This window comes from Schistocerca gregaria, chromosome 3 (assembly GCF_023897955.1).
Source record: "Schistocerca gregaria isolate iqSchGreg1 chromosome 3, iqSchGreg1.2, whole genome shotgun sequence".
Taxonomy (NCBI): Eukaryota; Metazoa; Arthropoda; class Insecta; order Orthoptera; family Acrididae; genus Schistocerca; species Schistocerca gregaria.
This window is the reverse complement of record NC_064922.1, coordinates 469,742,768-469,762,722: the sequence shown is the minus strand read 5'-3', so window position 1 is coordinate 469,762,722 and position 19,955 is coordinate 469,742,768.

The window sequence follows — 19,955 nt, the reverse complement described above, 5'->3', positions numbered from 1 at the left end:
ATATTACATCCAGTGTTGCAGACGTAATCATTCAACAAATCACAAAGATCTGTAAACCTCTTTAAGTCATATGTGTGACTTTGTTACTGATTTGTTGGAGCGTTGTAGAACCTTCGTTCTCCTATCCTGTTATTTGACACTGTAGCATATGTGTGTAATAGTGGCAGGGAGAAATTTTCTTAGCGGTGTACTGCACCAGAAGCCGTTTCACGAACTCACAAGCTCGGCCTACCGTAAGAAAAGTGGCGACATTGCCTTCACAGTAGCAGTGACGAGTCCTTTACAAAGCTGACGACGAGGGTTTGCAAAACACTTAATGTCAGTAATGCTGTCTATGACATATTGGTCGTGTTTTACGTTAGAGGATTCGGTTGACTTGTCGCCTTCTCATCAAACGTTTGCAGTTCTCGTTCTAAAGGCACTTCCTTTCGGTAGGTGATAGAGTAGTTGTGCAGACTGCGCAGAATCAGCTTTCATTTTAGGTTCCTTCCTTAAAACTCGAGGTCGGAAACGCACGTTACACCACGACACAGACACAAATTTAAATACAGCGAACAACGGACAAAACATATCAAATGGTCGCAAAGTAACTTTGAACACGGTTCGCTCGCTTTGCAGTCTAACACCGTGACCACTTAACCACGATGTCCTGCCCGTTCCAGATTGCTATCTGTTGCACTTCTTGTGCTTGGACCGTTCAGCGTAACACTTTTAGAAACAAGGGCATGGGAACGTGGAACGGCTGGGTAAGATTCACGGAAAACATCTTACACTTTAATCTACACACTTTACTTGAACTAGACCCAAAATTTTTCGATAAGAAAGGTCTCCAGTGTTTTAAGAAATCTAACAAAGCTTAAAGATTTTAAATAAAAAACACGTAGCATAAACTACAGGCCAACTCAAGCACTTGAGAAAGGTCTACATCTGCCCGATTCATAAAAGAAATGTTAACCACTTCAAAAAAAAAAAAATAAATAAATAAATAAAAAAAAAAAAAAAGAGACTCCTCGAATATGTGCTTGCAACTTAACTTTGCAAATACACTCCTGGAAATTGAAATAAGAACACCGTGAATTCATTGTCCCAGGAAGGGGAAACTTTAGTGACACATTCCTGGGGTCAGATACATCACATGATCACACTGACAGAACCACAGGCACATAGACACAGGCAACAGAGGATGCACAATGTCGGCACTAGTACAGTGTATATCCACCTGTCGCAGCAATGCAGGCTGCTATTCTCCCATGGAGACGATCGTAGAGATGCTGGGTGTAGTCCTGTGGAACGGCTTGCCATGCCATTTCCACCTGGCGCCTCAGTTGGACCAGCGTTCGTATTGGACGTGCAGACCGCGTGAGACGACGCTTCATCCAGTCCCAAACATGCTCAATGGGGGACAGATCCGGAGATCTTGCTGGCCAGGGTAGTTGACTTACACCTTCTAGAGCACGTTGGGTGGCACGGAATACATGCGGACGTGCATTGTCCTGTTGGAACAGCAAGTTCCCTTGCCGGTCTAGGAATGGTAGAACGATGGGTTCGATGACGGTTTGGATGTACCGTGCACTATTCAGTGTCCCCTCGACGATCACCAGAGGTGTACGGCCAGTGTAGGAGATCGCTCCCCACACCATGATGCCGGGTGTTGGCCCTGTGCGCCTCGGTCGTATGCAATCCTGATTGTGGCGCTCACCTGCACGGCGCCAAACACGCATACGACCATCATTGGCACCAAGGCAGAAGCGACTCTCATCGCTGAAGACGACACGTCTCCATTCGTCCCTCCATTCACAACTGTCGCGACACCACTGGAGGCGGGCTGCACGATGTTGGGGCGTGAGCGGAAGACGGCCTAACGGTGTGCGGGACGGTAGCCCAGCTTCATGGAGACGGTTGCGAATGGTCCTCGCCGATACCCCAGGAGCAACAGTGTCGCTAATTTGCTGGGAAGTGGCAGTGCGGTCCCCTACGGCACTGCGTAGGATCCTACGGTCTTGATGTGCATCCGTGCGTCGCTGCGGTCCGGTCCCAGGTCGACTGGCACGTACACCTTCCGCCGACCACTGGCGACAACATCGATGTACTGTGGAGACCTCACGCCCCACGTGTTGAGCAATTCGGCGGTACGTCCATCCGGCCTCCCGCATGCCCACTATACGCCCTCGCTCAAAGTCCGTCAACTGCACATAAGGTTCACGTCCACGCTGTCGCGGCATGCTACCAGTGTTAAAGACTGCGATGGAGCTCCATATGCCACGGTAAACTGGCTGACACTGACGGCGGCGGTGCACAAATGCTGCGCAGCTAGCGCCATTCGACGGCCAACACCACGGTTCCTGGTGTGTCCTCTGTGCCGTGCGTGTGATCATTGCTTGTACAGCCCTCTCGCAGTGTCCGGAGCAAGTATGGTGGGTCTGACACACCGGTGTCAATGTGTTCTTTTTTCCATTTCCAGGAGTGTATGTATCAAACTCTTTAAGAGATTAAACTCCGAAAGTACACAATGTTCAGCAAATCTTACATTTTTCTCTCACTTAAACGAGCAGCTGGATTTTTTTTTTAAATGTAGTATTAACCATTTAAGCCAGCAGCCTTGCCATAGTGTTAAACCGGTTCCCGTCAGATCATCGCATTTAAGCATTGTTGGGCGAGGCTAGAACCTATATGGGTGACCAACCGGTGTACAGTGTGCTGTTGGCAAACGGGATGCACTCAGCTCTTGTGAGGCGAAACTAAGGAGCTACTTGATTGAGAAGTAGCGGCAATCTGACATACGGCCGGGAAAGGGGTGTGCTGACCACATGCCCCTCTAAATCCGCATCCAGTGATGCCTGTGGGCTCAAGATGACACGGCGACCAATCGGTACCGTTGGACCTTCATGGACTGTTCGGGCGGAGATTACTTTAGTCTTTTTAATTAATTATTTAAGAGAAACAGCCGTTTAAGAGTCACCCCCAAAATGTGCTTTAAACTCAACTTTGCAAATGCTTATAGATTTTTTTACTTAACTCTTGATCGCTGAGCCGTTTGCAGAACCGTCTTCTCTCGGTTGTCACAGATGCAGGCGTCCTTACACCCAGTCAGGTAGTTTTCGTATTTTCCAAGGCGTGGCCATCATGCTGGCAAAACTAAAATACATTGAAGCGTGTGTTAACGGTCGGTTATATACTAAACGTCCAGAAGTAGTTTTAATAAATACACACAGGGGGGGGGGGGGGGGGGATATAAGACTGGCAGGAAATACCACAGTGCCTTTGTAAAATCATAGTCAATATGGAAGCACCGAGCTAGAGAGGCTCCAAGGAGAATGTTCAGAAAGCAAGCTCCGCAACCCGCACGCGGCCGTATCGAACCAAAACACAAGGGAGACGTTACGGACACCCAGAACAACTGACAGAGGTGGCCGATAGATGCAAAGGTTAAACCAAACAGCCGCCAAACTTGGTCATCTCCTTAGAAGACAGCAAATTGCATGGTTTTAGGGTAGGGTTTAAGGATATACATCCATTACCTCGAAGGTGTCAGAAAATATGTAGAATAAAACACTGGGTGGGCCTTCAACTTGACTTTATAAGTATGAAACAACTGCCTCACGCTGCCACTTTTGTCCGGCCGGAGCCGCTCCACGAGACTCCCTTGCATCGATAACTCCTTCCGCCGTACTGCCGATTGCGCTTTCTCGCGACCAGTCACAGCGAAATCGAGGTACCGCAGCGAGACCAGTGCCTTTACCAGAGCAAGAACATCTCGAAAAAACAGTGGACAAACAGACCATGAGAATTCGAAGGAATCTGAGCTGTACGGCTCACCTCCGATACTATATTTGCTACTCTCCAATGCTCAGGTACGGTATTTACAACCCACCATATATTTATCAAATGCAGGAAAGCAAAAAGGAAATCAGTACCAAGACTAAGTTATCTGTGCACCGTTCAATCTTTCGACCAACTTTGTTGTATGGGAGCGAAAGCTGGGTGGATTCAGGTTACCTTATCAACAAGGTTGAGGTTACGGATATGAAAGTAGCTAGGATGATTGCAGGTACTAGCAGGTGGGAACAATGGCAGGAGGGTGTCCACAATTAGGAAATCAAAGAAAAACTTGGAATGAACTACATAGATGTAGCAGTCAGGATGAACAGGCTTAGATGGTGGGGTCATGTTACACGCATGGGAGAAGCAAGGTTACCCAGGAGACTCATGGGTTCAGCAGTAGAGGGTAGGAGGAGTCGGGGCAGACCAAGGAGAAGGTACCTGGATTCGGTTAAGAATGATTTTGAAGTAATAGGCTTAACATAAGAAGAGGCACCAATGTTAGCACTGAATAGGGGATCATGGAGGAATTTTATAAGGGGGCTATGCTCCAGACTGAACGCTGAAACGCATAATCAGTATTAAATGATGATGATGATGATGCAGGATAGCGGATTTGGCATTGGTAATGTTAGAGGCAGTACCAGTGCGCTTCCTGTGTAAGAAGCCAATGCTGTAACACTTCTGCCTCGGGACAATGATCCCCACAGCACTTGCGAGAAGGCACTCTGATGTCGATACACAGAGAAGTCCTGTCACGCTTGGTGAACATTTTCTAATTCTTGGCAAATCGTGAAAGTGACGCGTGACGTTGGTGCCAGCCTAGTCCTTACCACAAATCTCAGAGGCTATGTGCTACCACACATGGCTAACAGTGAGGGTACATCGTCTACTTGACGATGTAACATCTACATCTACATGGTTACTCTGGAATTAACGCTTAAGTGCCTGACAGAGCGTTCATCGAACCATTTTCATACTACTTCTCTACCATTCCACTCTCGAATGGCGCGTGGGAAATCCGTTCGAGCTCTGATTTCTCTTATTAATTATGACGATCATTTTCAGCTTTCCGAAGATAAAGTTGGTGATTGAAATTTCGTTAATAGATCTCGCCGCAAAGAAAACCGACTTTGCTTCCGTGACTGACACCCGAACTCGCGTATCATATCAAAGATATTCTTGCCCCTACTGAGCGATAACACAAAACGAGCTGCCCTTCTATGCACTTTTTCGATGTCCTCCGTTAATCCTACTAGGTGCGGATACCGTACCACGCAGAAATATTCCAGCAGAGGACGGATAAATGTAATGTAGGCTGTCTCTTTAGTAGGTTTGTCGCATCTTGTACCAACTAAGAGGAGTCTTTCTTTCGCCTTACAGGCAAATTGTAGGTGTCGCCACCGGCGCCAACCTTGTGTGAATGCGCTGAAAAGATAATAATTTTCATATCACAGTATCTTCTTCCTGTCGGTTAGATTTCGCGTCTGTATCACGTCATCTTCGTGGTGTAGCAATTTTAATGGCCAGTAGTGTAATATGTGATTATTGTGAAGCCTGTGACTGTGTAAGTACTACGTTGCTTTCAGCAGAGATAGTGCCACCGGTCATGTTTTACTTACTAATACAATGTATTCATCTCGATGTGTTTCAAAAATTTTCGCCCTGAGCATAGTAAGCTTTGAAAGTGCTTCATTGCTTAGTGAGTTTCTAAGAGCAAGATTATGCATTCCAGTATTCGTCTTTGTCAGCTGAAAAAAAGGAAAAAGAGTGTTAACATCATTAAGTCATTAACACCGCCGGTGTTCCGTTGTACTTCACTGTCTGCATTTCTTTCGGCTGGTTTGATTTACGTTTTGTAATTATGAATGTTTTCATGCTCACTTTAACATGTTTTTGGGTGCCCGACAGCCTGAACCAGTCAAAGGAGAGAAGCAACAGCACGCATATTAACAAACCAAGTGGTAGACCTGCAGGAAAACAAACAGTTTATGTTGTGCTCAGTGATAAAGAGAACTGTTTCATTTAGCAACGTTTTTTTAATATACTTAATGTTTCTATGTTTTTTATATGTGCAGAAGATTATTTCGATTTGTGTAGCACACTTTTCTGTTGTAGGACCTTGGTACGTACTTCTTCATGAAAATTAATCTTACATTTAGCTTCAGAGCTGTCTACTTGACAGTTTCATGCTGTGACTTAAGGTAACAGACACATTTACAGATATATAGGTGAGACACGAAATTTCATAGGAGGCAGGGGAACACAGTTGTATTATGATGCAGAACAGTATTGCTGCGAATAGCCCGCTTCAATAAGTCATACTGCCAGCGAAAAATGACTTTACTTCACAAATTACGCACTTGAAGGCGTTCTGGATCTATTTCCAGCATTATATACCCAAAGACACAGAAAATCACAGGATATCTGATGATGTAAATAAATCCGAAATGCTTCAAGTGAGCAATCTGAGTAATGAGGTCAGTTTTCACCTGCTGTAAGGCTACTCTGAAGTAATCTCTTCAGGTCCAATACAGTGAAAAAATTGATATTATTTAGCAATGTTACTGTGTTATTCTCTATTAATGTCCCATTTCACTGCCGTTATTGGTGATTATTTAATATCAAGTGATTGTTATGCAAAACGTGTGGTGGTGTTGTGGTCTTCAGTCCTGGGTTTGATGGAGCTCTCCATGCTCCTCTATCCTGTGCAAGCTTCTTCATCTCCCAGTACTTACTGCAACATACATCCTTCTAAATCTGCGGAGTGTATTCATCTCTTGGTCTCCCTCTACGATTTTTACCCTCCACGCTGCCCTCTAGTACTAAAATTGTAATTCCTTGATGCCTCAGAACATGTCCTACCAACTGGCCCCTTCTTATTGTCAAGTTGTGCCATAAACTCCTTTTCTTCCCCATTCTATATCAATACATCCTCATTAGTTATGTGATCTACCCATATAATCTTCAGCATTCTTCTGTAGCACCACATTTCGAAAGCTTCTATTCTATTCTTGTCCAAACTATTTATCGTCCATGTTTCACTTCCATACATGGCTACAATCCATACAAATACTTTCAGAAACGACTTCCTGACACTTAAATCTATACTCGATATTAACAAATTTCTATTTTTCAGAAACGCTTTCCTTCCCATTGCCAGTCTACATTTTATATCCTCTCTACTTCGACCATCATCAGTTATTTTGATCACCAAATAGCAAAACTCCTTTACTACTTTAAGTGTCTCATTTCTTAATCTAATTCCCTCACCATCACCGACTTAAGCGACTACATTCCATTATCCTCGTTTTGCTTTTTTTAATGTTCATCTCATACCATCCTTTCAAGACGCTGTTCATTCCGTTCAACTGCTCTTCCAACTCCTTTGTTGTGTCTAACAGAATTACAATCTAATTCCCTCAGCATCACCCGACTTAATGCGACTACATTCCATTATCCTCGTTTTGCTTTTGTTGACGTTCATCTCATACCCTCCTTTCAAGACGCTGTCCATTCCGTTCAACTGTTCTTCCAAATCCTTTGCTGTCTCTAACAGAATTACAATGTTATCGGCGAACTACAAAGTTTTCATTTCATCTCCATGGATAATCATCTTGGTATTGAAGCTCTTTTTTTCCGTGTTTGCTTTAACAGTATATATGTTTTTGGATAGGTTCCGCCTTTAGCAAAACACAGTTTTGTTTTTTAACCCAGACATGTTTCACTGCAGTTGCAGCATCCTCAGTGGGCTTTTATTTTCCATCTGTTAAAGATAAAGAACGTTCTTTGTTGTTTTGTATACATGTAGCTATTAGTTTTTAAAAATGTAATTATAGATATTTGAAAAAACACATAAATTATGAAAATCCATACCTTTTTACCACATGGTGTGGTTTTTCTGACGTCTTGTGTTTCTACAATGACCGACAGTTTGTCATCTGCAACCACTTATACCTTAAAGTAGATAAATTGTTTAAGCCAAAATTACGATTTGAAGAACTATGTTATTATTATGCCTGAAATTATTTAATTCTATGTGTGTGTGTGTGTGTGTGTGTGTGTGTGTGTGTGTGTGAGTGTCTATTTACATGGTGTTTCACTTACTCTTTTTTCGTCTTCATCACGGTCAAACACTGATAATTGAGTTGCCACTGCCACTGTCACTGTCACTCACTGTTTCACTGTTTATCAGCTATAAAAACAAAACATGGCTGGCAGTGGAACAGCTGGAGGTGTAGATCAGACAAGGGCAGCACCATGATAATAATAAAACAGGATGAATACAAGCAAAAAACCTTAAAATTCCTGGAAGACAATAACATAACAAAGCTAACCAGTGACCCAACACAAAGATACCAGAAAAACACAATAACACACCTAAAAAATATCTCACACATATTCACAAATCAGAAAGCAAAATGGTTGAAACAAAAGAACCCCCAAGCACCCACACTGAACAGCCTACTATAGCTCCACAACGATGGCATTCCTATACGCCCAGTAGTCAATTTCAGAAGTGCACCCACATACCACTTAGCCAGAGAAATTCACACATACATACAGAAACATTACATATACACAAATAACAGAAGCATACGCAACACCGAAGAGCTGGTACAGCAAATCAAAGACATCAACATACCTACAACAGCCACACTCACATCATTTGACATCACATCCATGTACACCAATATCCCCACCACTGAAACCATCAACATCATCAGACAACAATTAGAAGAACAAGCCAAAATTCCTGAACCCCACATAAAAGAAATAGGTAGCATCCTAAAACTTATCACACAACAAAACTACTTTTCCTTTGACAATCAGTTTTACTCACAAGAAGATGGGCTTCCAATGGGGTCACCAGTCAGTGGAGTCCTAGCCAACATCTTTCTCAATCGCATTGAAAATAAAATATTCGAAACAATAGTTAGACCCAAACAATACCGAATAATATATTGGTACCGTTATGTAGATGACATCATATGCCTTATAGATGAAACACCAAGTCGCATCCAACAACTCCACAGTGATACAAACAAAGAACACCCAAAAATAAAATTCACCATAGAAACAGAACATGACAAAAGGCTAAACTTCCTTGACCTCACAATATACAGACACAACAACCAACACCAATTCTCTATACTCAGGAAAGCGACCACCACTAGCACAACCATTCACAAAGACTCTAATCATCCGATTACACACAAACTAGCCAGCTTCCAATATATGCTACACAGACTAAACAAAACCCCACTCACTGATAACAACTACAAGAATGAATTGCAGACAATCAGACAAATAGCAGTGCAGAATGGATATGATACAAACACTATAGATAAACTAAACCACAAAATTAAAGCAAAACTAAAAAGGACACCCAACATACAAAGTCAAAAACAAAAGCCTCAACCTACAAACACACATGAAAAGGAAACACCCACAATGACAAACAGATGGTTCACTCTCACCTATAACAACAAAACAGTACACAGAATAGGCAACATACTCAAAAAACAAGGGATAAAAATAGCCTACAGGACAGACAACTCAACACAGAAAAAACTAAGGACAACCAACACAAGCACAGACAAACACAACACATCTGGTATTTACCAATTAACATGCCAGGATTGCAAAGCAGTTTATATAGGACAGACAACCAGAAACTTTAATACCAGATATACAGAACACAAAAGAGCATTAAAAAGTAACAGCTGTCATTCCACATTTGCTGAACACCTCATGGACAACAAACATAGCCCAACAAACATCAACACGGATTTGAAAATTCTCAAATGCAGCAACAGCCCCTCACAAAAACTGATAATCGAAGAAAATTACCAGATACAAAAAGCCATAGTAGAAGGCAAACAAATAATAAATGAATACACAGCTCTCTGCAATGGCACTCTGTTCTCTGCCCTCAAAGAATTAACAGACAAAACCAACCTATAGAGATCTTAACCCCCCTCCCCCACCCACCAGAAAAAAAAGATCCTGAAACCTAAAATCTCTCTCTCCCTCCCTTTCTCTCTCCCTCTCTTTCTCTCTCTGTCTCCCCCTTTTACACACACACACACACACACACACACACACACACACAAAAGTAAAAATATCTCAGTCACCTCTGAAAGGTTCAAAACAGCCGCCAGGAACACCTTCAACTGTTCCACTGTCAGCCATCTTGTTTTTACACCTCCAGCTGTTCCACTGCCAGCCATGTTTTGTTTTTATAGGTGATAAACAGTGAAACAGTGAGTGACAGTGACAGTGGCAGTGGCAACTCAATTATCAGTGTTTGACAGTGATGAAGACGAAAAAAGAGTAAGTGAAACACCATGTAAATAGACACACACACACACACACACACACACACATAGAATTAAATAATTTCAGGCATAATAATAACATAGTTCTTCAAATCGTAATTTTGGCTTAAACAATTTATCTACTTTAAGGTATAAGTGGTTGCAGATGACAAACTGTCGGTCACTGTAGAAACACAAGACGTCAGAAAAACCACACCATGTGGTAAAAAGGTATGGATTTTCATAATTTATGTGTTTTTTCAAATATCTATAATTACATTTTTAAAAACTAATAGCTACATGTATACAAAACAACAAAGAACGTTCTTTATCTTTAACAGATGGAAAATAAAAGCCCACTGAGGATGCTGCAACTGCAGTGAAACATGTCTGGGTTAAAAAACAAAACTGTGTTTTGCTAAAGGCGTACCCTATCCAAAAACATATATATCAACTCCATGGATTTTAATAGCTACTCCGAATTTTTCTTTTATTTCCTTTACTGCTTGCTCAGTATACAGATTGAATAACATCCTAACCACTGCTTCCCTTTCATGTCCCTCGACTCTTATAACTGCCATCTGGTTTCTGTACAAATTGTAAATAGCTTTTCGCTCCCTTTTTTTATCTCTGCCACCTTTAGAATTTGAAAGAGAGTATTCCAGTCAACATTGTCAAAAGCTTTCTCTATGTCTACAAATGCTAGAAACGTAGGTTTGCCTTTCCTTAATCTTTTTTCTAAGATAAGTCGTAAGGTCATTATTGCGTCATGAGTTCCAACATTTCTACGGAATCCTAACTGATCTTCCCCGAGGTCTTCTACCAGTATTTCCATTCGTCTGTAAAGAATTCGCGTTAGTATTTTGCAGCTGTGACTTATTTAACTGATTGTTCGGTAATTTTGACATCTGTCAACACCTGCTTTCTTTGGGATTGGAATTATTATATTTTTCTTGAAGTCTGAGGCTATTTCGCCTTTTTCATACATCTTGGTCACCAGGTGGTAGAGTTTTATCAGGACTGGGTCTCCCAAGACCGTCAGTAGTTCTAATGGAATGTTGTCTACACCCGGGGTCTTGTTTCGACTCAGGCCTTTCAGTGTTCTGTCAAACTCTTCGCGCAGTATTGTATCTCTCATTTTATCTTCCTCTACATCCTCTTCCATTTCCACAATATTGTCCTCAAGTACATCACACTTGTATAGATCCTCTATATACTCCTTCCACGTTTCTGCTTTCCCTTCTTTGCTTAGAACTGGGTTTTCATCTAAGCAGTTGATATTCATACAAGTTGCTCTCTTTTCTCCAAAGGTCTCTTTAATTTTCCTGTAGGCAGTATCTGTCTTACCCCTCGTGAGATAAGCCTCTACATCGTTACATTTGTCCTCTAGCCGGCCCTACTTAGCCATTTTGCACTCCCCGTCGATCTCATTTTTGAGACGTTTGTATTCCTTTTGCCTGCTTCATTTACTGAATTTTTATATTTTCTCCTTTCATGCAAAACTTACATGTCCGAATAACTACACACCATACTTCACAGGCTAAACCTATATGCGTAGTAAGCACATATAACTGTTGCTTCCTGAATAGCTGGGGTCATGTTGTTAGAAGGTGGCTAGGAACAAGTTGGGGCTCAGTAGTGCCCCAGTTTCCTTCCAGAGGTGTCAGTGACAAATTGGTATCTGCAGTAAAATTTATTTCAAACCCTGAGATTACAGTGTTACAAAGTGTCTTCACGAAGAAATGCTACCGCCTCGTAAGCGAAAAGTGATATCGCTCCAGAGGTCAGTGAGACCTGGCTGTATGTTGTGCTGGGGGGGGGGGGGGGGGGAGTAGAGGAAGGAAAAGGACCAGAATGTGTTGCCAACCCACATGTTCTGCGCTGAAGTGTGTCTCCCACCTCAAAACTCTCGAAGACCTCCCGTCGTGTAGTCTGGCGACAGCAGCTGACTGTGTTCCATGATGGTGGCTGTCGTTAAGAAGAGGCACTGTCGTCCACTGTGGATCTACTATGGCTGCAACAAGTGTTCACGACTCGACCTGGGGACGGCGCGAACATGCCATGCCTGGTCGGTGTGGAGATGACAAATTACAGGTCATCCATGATGACCCTTAGTGGAGGAACGCTAGCAGCACATCATTCTTCCCAACCGCGATATCCCAGTAGATAGTTGGGGCGCACCCTGAATGTAGTATGCAGCAGGTTGACTACATCTCGGAGTCTAAGTGATCAAGCAGACAGACCACCAACGATCAGCTCTCCGTGCATTCACTGAAGCTCAACAGACTGTGGTTCTTCTGGTACTGGCAACATGGATGGGATGACAGCGTGACTGAAAGTCTCTCTTAGCTGCAAAGCCCCGTCACTTAAGGATCCGAGCCTGCTCCTATGGTGCAGTGGATCTGAGTGTGATAACACACTTTCTCTCATTTATCAGTCCCGTCAGCGCTCCTTGCCTGCCTGTGGTAATTCATTCGTTGATCTGGTTCTCCAAGTTCTGTTCCTTCCCTACATCACTCTGAGGCGGAAGTTGCGACGTGTTACGGTCATTACAATGACGTGTAGCACCGTGACGTTTGCGTTTCTGCTTTAGACGCTTGCAGATTGCTTGCTTGCTTCATCCTCTGACGACTGTTACAACTGCGATATGTCTTTTTGACACTCCGACTAGCACACCGACCCATAGTTACACTTCTCTGTTCTGAGTTCGCGTGGTAAAACAATAAAAAATTTAAATGCGTAAAATGAAATTATTCTGCCGCCTAACACACCCCCATAGTTTCAAAATTTCGTCCCGAATTTTGACTATAACTATCCTCCGTAACAATCTCAAATATTTACGTAATAATTGTGCATTATCGCCACAGCATCAAATTTTCCACACGTGAGAGCCAGTTCACATAGTTTTTCTCTTTGTTTCGTAACTCCGTGCTGGTAATCGTAATTCCGTGATCAACTGTTTCACAGTTATATTAGATTATCCTTATTTTCGTCTCTAAAAGTTATACTGATTTTACATTTTCTTTAGTCTACCTTTGTCAGGTTATGTTAGTTAACCATTCGGCAGACATATGACGTGTCGGTAGTTACGGAGAGTGGATTCTTCTACGTCAGAGGCGAAAGTAAAAGTACGCAAATACGGCGAGACTGGTGGTCGTAATGCTTATGGTTATCAGACTTCGGCGTCGGTTCCCTTGATACTCCTGTGCGTGCTGAAACTTCTGCCTCATGAAAATTCTGGCTCGCTGAACAGCTATTAGTGTGTCTCAAGAGGCTATGAGATCTCGATTCAGGGTGTTTCTAACTTTCGTTACATTTAGCGTTCCAAGTACTTAAAAAGATTTCTCTGGACAATGCAATACAAAGTGCGTTTGTTAGAGTCGTTGCGTGTAACTGGGAGCCTGAAGTTCATCACGGCTATGTCACACCGAAACACCACTATTAAGTAACTCTAACTTATCCACACTCTGAGGTTTTCCATTCTCGTAGCAATTCATGAGAACTGTTCTCCCTGTTCCCTGTTATGTCCTAATATTTCGGTACTAAATCGTTAATTGTTTGTACTGAGCTATGCCATAAAGTCTAGGTAGCTGTTTTAGCCCTTAAATTCGCTACTTTTCCTTTTGAACACGCCAGTAATTGTAATGTTGTGCTGGGCCAGTATGTCAGCACTGAATGTTAATTTCCTTGTAACTACTCATATTTACGCCCTGCAATCCTGTAGCTGTTATAACATGTATGTACTGTTCTTTTCACCTTGAACAGGCAGAGAATTATACTGTTTTATTGTGCGAATCAGTCAGCCCTAAGTGTTTAATTCTTTGTAACTATTCACGCCATACAGTGCATGTAGCTTTTATAGCGCTTATGTGCACTGTTTATCATTTGGAAGAAGCAGAGAACTGTATTGCTCGGAATATTTATTTAGCACTTTTAATCTGTAGCCAGGCTTATTCTTCACTCCGATTGTTGTCATTTTCTGCGTGCTATATTTGCATACACCAACAATTACACCTGTCTGGCTATGTAGCGTCATACTCGCATGTGCAGAGTCATCGGGCATGGAGCACTTGTACCCTCTCAATAGCCACTATGAAAATGCTGTACATTATACTAAGCAAATATCTGTTGCTGCTATTGTACATTTCGTTTTATTATCATGATTTAATGCTGTTTGTAAATCATATATAATTTCATACACTTTTACAGGACGGAGTCACGCCGCTCCTTGCAAGGTCATCTGGTATACAAAATTTGAATCCTCGTACAATGGTGAGTAATCTGCTGTTAACTTGCTAGTGTCTGTTACCCCTACAGAATGTAACTATAATCCCCACTGCTTACTTGTAATTCCAAGGTACGTGTCTTCTTATGATTGTAATGTTTTTAGTTATATATCTATGTCGGTGATGTAACTCACTTTCATTTCATATATAATTATATGTTTTATTTTATTTCAAAATATATCTCATTTCAAACGCAGACACGCGTAGTATTGGATTAATAAAGTCATTTTTCATGGAGGTATGTTCCGTCTTTGCAACTAAATGAAAAGCAGGTTGTTTTTTCTCATCGAGTTTCGCTTTTTTTATTTATGAAGCACCTACAGCGGCCTGTAATACATGTTTTGTTTATATAAACATAATAAACGTGTTAAGTTTTAGTTACAAATATGTTACTGTGTTACGTTTTAACATGTTTGTCTCTCATGTTTTAGATTGGAAACGACTTATGTAGCAGAAGGTTCGTGAGATTTGATTATCGTTTGCTGCTACTTACGATTTCTAATGTCGCTAGTCCATGTATGTATTCCTGGGGATGTATTCATTCGGTCTGCATACCCCAGTTGGCCAATTTCCAGCGTTTTGTTCCACCTACTTATATTACAACACATCATTTGCACAGCTTATAGTGCGATCAACATGTCTGTGTTTACAGTGTCTAACGTTGCCAACTGTCGCTGTGTGTTTATTTTTATCTTTTGTTAGTGTTGCGTGTGTGTGGTTTGGTACTTTACATTTGTTTTGTGTGTGTGTATGTGTGTAATTTGTTACGCGTGAATATGTCGTTCCCTGCGAGAGTGCTTTTTTGTGTATGTTTTGCTCTTTATGTGAGTGCATATTGTGTGTGTGTGTGTGTGTGTGTGTGTGTGTGCGTGAGGGAGGTGGGAGAGAGAGAGAGAGAGAAAGAGAGAGAGAGAGAGAGAGAGAGAGAGAATGGATCTCTCTCCGCCTGTCTCTTTTCCCCAACACACACACACACACACACACACACACACACACACACACAAAGAATAACATAGCTGCAAGAAAACACTCTCGCAAGGGACAACACATTCACAACTAATTACAAACACATATGCACAAACACAGACTCAAAACAAATGTAAAATATGAAACAACACACGCTACACAAGCAAAATACGAAATATTAACACACAACGACAGCTGGCAAGAGTACATAGTGTAAACAGAGACATGCTGATCGCTCAAAAAAGTGTTGTAGTAAATGTTGGTGAAGAAACGCCGGAAATCGGCCAACTGGAGTATGCGGACCGAATGAACACATCTGTAGAACTACACACATGAAATACCAATATTGGAAATGGAATCGATAACTTAACAACACTAAAGTTTCGCTACAAAAGTTGTTTCTAAACTTAAAAACAAAAGCAAAACATGAGAAAACGTAACACAGTAACATACTTGTAACTACTACGTAATATATTTATTATATATATAAAACAAAGATGTATTACAGGCCACTGTCCATGCTTCCCTAAATAAGAGAAGCGATACGCGCTTCGCAAAGAAGCAGACTACCTTTCATTTAGTTGGAAGAACGGAACATACTTCCATACATATTGAACCAAGTAAGGAATGATAGGAAACGGAAAAAATAACTCTAACTCATTTTTCATTGTCAACGACTTTTCCATCAGTGACGTTTCAGCATTTTACATACATCTATTTTCAACATGGTTTCACGCCTTCTTCGTTAGTTTCTGTCATGGATTTGTTATTGCTGAGTCCTTTCCAACCTTCTCTCATTTTCGTAGATCTTCGTTACCTTCACTTTCTTTCTGTGCTGAGGAAACGAACTTCCATTATTTTCTTCCTCCTTCGAAAATGCGTACACAAAACAAAACAACTAAGAAATAACATGCAACCAAAACTAAATCATAACGGTCTACAGTAGCTAATACAAAATCACAGTATACTCGAACAAGAATAACACTTGCATAAAGCAATTCTTAGACGTAACGCCCACAAATCAAATCCTATTGCTTGTCGCATGACGTTGACGCATGTATTACGTGCTGCACATCATGCTTGCACACTGGCATACGCTTCTTGACTCTTTCTATCGTTGTCATGCGAGCTGACTGTGATCCAGACACGTGGCAATGGTCTAAGACTACTTGCATGGACAGTAGATGTTTTATTTGGAAATTGCACTGAACGTTCATTGGGGAAGTCACCTCAGTAACTTGATGAGGATCCTGTTATATTGTCAAGAAGTCCTTTGTCCTTCCATTAGGCACGGCGTGGTCGGCAGGTGGTTATAAGCACGTGCCGCGGAGAAGTGTTGTCGCCTGCCGGCCGTGGTGGCCAAGCGGTTCTAGGCGCTTCAGTCTGGAACCGCGTGACCGCTACGGTCGCAGGTTCGAATCCTGCCTCGGGCAAGGACGTGTGTGATGTCGTTAGGTTAGTTAGGTTTAAGTAGTTCTAAGATCTAGGGGACTGCTGACCTCAGAAGTTAAGTCACATAGCGCTGCCAATTGAGGAGCTACTTCAAGGGAAGGAGCGACTCCAAAGTTTGGATAACTGACAACATCAGGGACAGTACAGAACTACATTTTCTCATAACTTTTCAGCAAATGTAATTCTTTCGCAGTTTGTCTTTGGTAGATAAGATCACATAACATTAAAATATTGCGGATTGATGACCAGTAGAAAGTTGCAGTGAACAAAAAATCTTCTTGTTCTGTTTCGTGTATTTTCTTGATACAGTTGGCAAATTAGGTCCAAGGACTAACATAGTAGGCCTACCATTTTACAAGAGTCCTGCAAGGGATGCACATATCCACGGATATTTTTATCATTGAAGAAGAATTTCATTTTAGCATCGAGGGCGCTCTAACAATTCGTTATTAAGCGCTATGATTGTTGTGAAGAATCAGAGTTGATGTTTGTATTTGACTTTGTGCCTGATTAATATACTGATGCGTAATTGCTTGGAACAAGATTTGATCTTGATTCCTGTAAACAGTTATTCTGTCGACCCAGAACCGTCCGAAACCTGCAGATGGAAGTTAGAAATTCAAGAAATGTGGCATCATTGTTAGAGCTCCTAATTATCACCTTGTATCTGGTGAAGTACTGAATAGTGACTACTGCTTACGGAATGCATGCTGCTTTATCCATAGAAATTGTCCAGTCTTCATAAAAGTCATTGTCGTGAACATATGTCACGTTCCCCAGTAGTAGGGAACATTAACGTTATGTTATATGGGACTTGAAAATCTGTTTACGTCTGTCTGGCGTCCCTTTTTTTATAAGCTGCTGAATGACCATGAAAAGTTTTCTCGCTGCAGCAGCCGTCTATATTGAACAGTTTATCAGGTACTGCGAGTGTTGCGGCGTCGCTGCAGAATTTATAAGTAACACATCAAGAACGGTGACTTTCGGTTTATCAAGCAACTCAGATTACTTTCCGAATACACAAACACTTATCACAGCGACTGTTCATGTCGATTTCTGGCACTGGCTATCAAGACACGATATGTTACAACTTCTTTTCAGAAAAACGCATTGTGTCGACGACTGCTCTTATTTCATTTTATAAATGTAGATGCGAAGACATACAAGGACGAAGGAAGGAAGAATACCGTTTAACGTCCAGCCAACAGCAAGGTTATTAGCGACGGGGTGCAAGCTCAGATTGGGAACGGAAACAAAGGAGTCCTAGGTGTTCGCCTCGGTAGCTGCGGGATCAGTGCGGCAGATTGCTGATCGGAGAGTCCCAGGTATGATTTTTGGCCAGGTCGGAGATTTCTTCTGCTCGGGGCTGCATATTGCGTTGTCGTGACCCTTTCTAACCCTATTTAACTTTTTACTAGGCTGGAGCTTCACCCTAATGATTGCTCTGAATTGTTAACGCACACTGTCGTATCGTCTTCCCGCTGTTGAGATGGCCTGTATCAGCACGTACAGAAACAAATAAAAGTATATAAAATCAAATCAGATAAAATAAACGAAAGAAAATGTACGGCGCGAAAAGTATTCATCCAGATGTGCACTTTAGGCGATTAAGGGAAATCGCAGAAAACAAAACTTGCAAGCACACGGAATACGAATGAGTGTACTGTCGTAAGGAGTCGGGAACCGGCTCTACGCTGTGGTTGACAGTCAGTCCCAAGTTTGTTTAAATAAGTGTGTTATAGACCTTAAAAAAGCCAGTGCTTTTGCTATTACTTTACGTGGTGATACGAAATTATAGTAATTTACAGTCAGTCGAAAGTTTAGTCTAATGTTAAGAAATGTTAAATAACCCGAAAAATTACATAGTAGGGCTATTAAAAGTACGGTGAAGCTAAAAAGATAAAATCCAATTAAAAGCAAAACATTTATTTCGTTACGGACGAACAGAGAATGTAGGAAATCCTGGTGTATGCATTACTATAAACATTGTCAGTGAACAGACGAGGTCGGCCTGTACGCCTGTACGTGTTCTTTCACGTTTCCACGTCACTATCACATAGGAAACAGAGAACCTAGGGATGTTTAGGAGTGTGGAAATCTCACGTACAGACGTATGACACAAGTGACACACAATCCCCTGACCACATTAAAAAAAATGGCTCAGAGCGCTATGGGACTTAACATATGAGGTCCCCATAGAACAAAGAACTACTTACACCTAACTAACCTAAGGACATCACACACATCCATGGCCGAGGCAGGGTTCAAACCTGCAACCGTAGCGGTCGCGCGGTTCCAGACTGAAGCGCCTAGAACCCCTCGGCCAATACGCCGGCCGACTACATTCAAAGTCCGTGATTTCCGCGGAGCGCCCCATACTTCTCTCTCACGATGTATAATTACTACTGAGGTCGCTGATACGGAGTACCTGACAGCAGGTGGCAGCACAAGCACCTCATATGACAAAGTATGTTTTGGAGATGTCCGGATACTTTTGATCACATTGTGTATCTGATCTGACATTTCGAATGAAGCAAAATGCCATACAGCATTCCCATATGAACTAACGGATAACAGAAGAAAATTTATTGAATGTTATGAGATTTGATTTTTACTAGAGAAATTTAATAGCACCAAGGACAGTCACAGTAACCAAATCATAAGCACTGATCACGAATGGTCTCCAGTGTCTGCAGTAGTAGAGATACCTCCATCTATGTGGTAGACCTACGGCCTAAAAGCGCGTAAGGAACTGTTCAAGTCGTGTGTTCCATGACAGATTTATCATTTGCACTCTCCCAAAGAATAAGGCCCGTGCCATCTTACAGTGAAAATATCAAGCTTTGACACGAAGTTATCAAGAGATAACACTATCTTCAGCCATGCAAACAGCCACACCGACGACGAGGAACTAGCTCAAGTAAGATATCGCGCCTATTTTACTGGTCGTATAGTACAGTGGCAGCTGTGGGACATGAAAACACAAAGCAGCAAAGCTCTCTAAGGTTAGCTTTTATTAGTAATAAGAAATTACGGTCATCTAGAGGAATGGAGGACATACGTGATTTAGCTGCAGCATCTTTGACTACTGATCAAAATGTCCTGGTTTCAC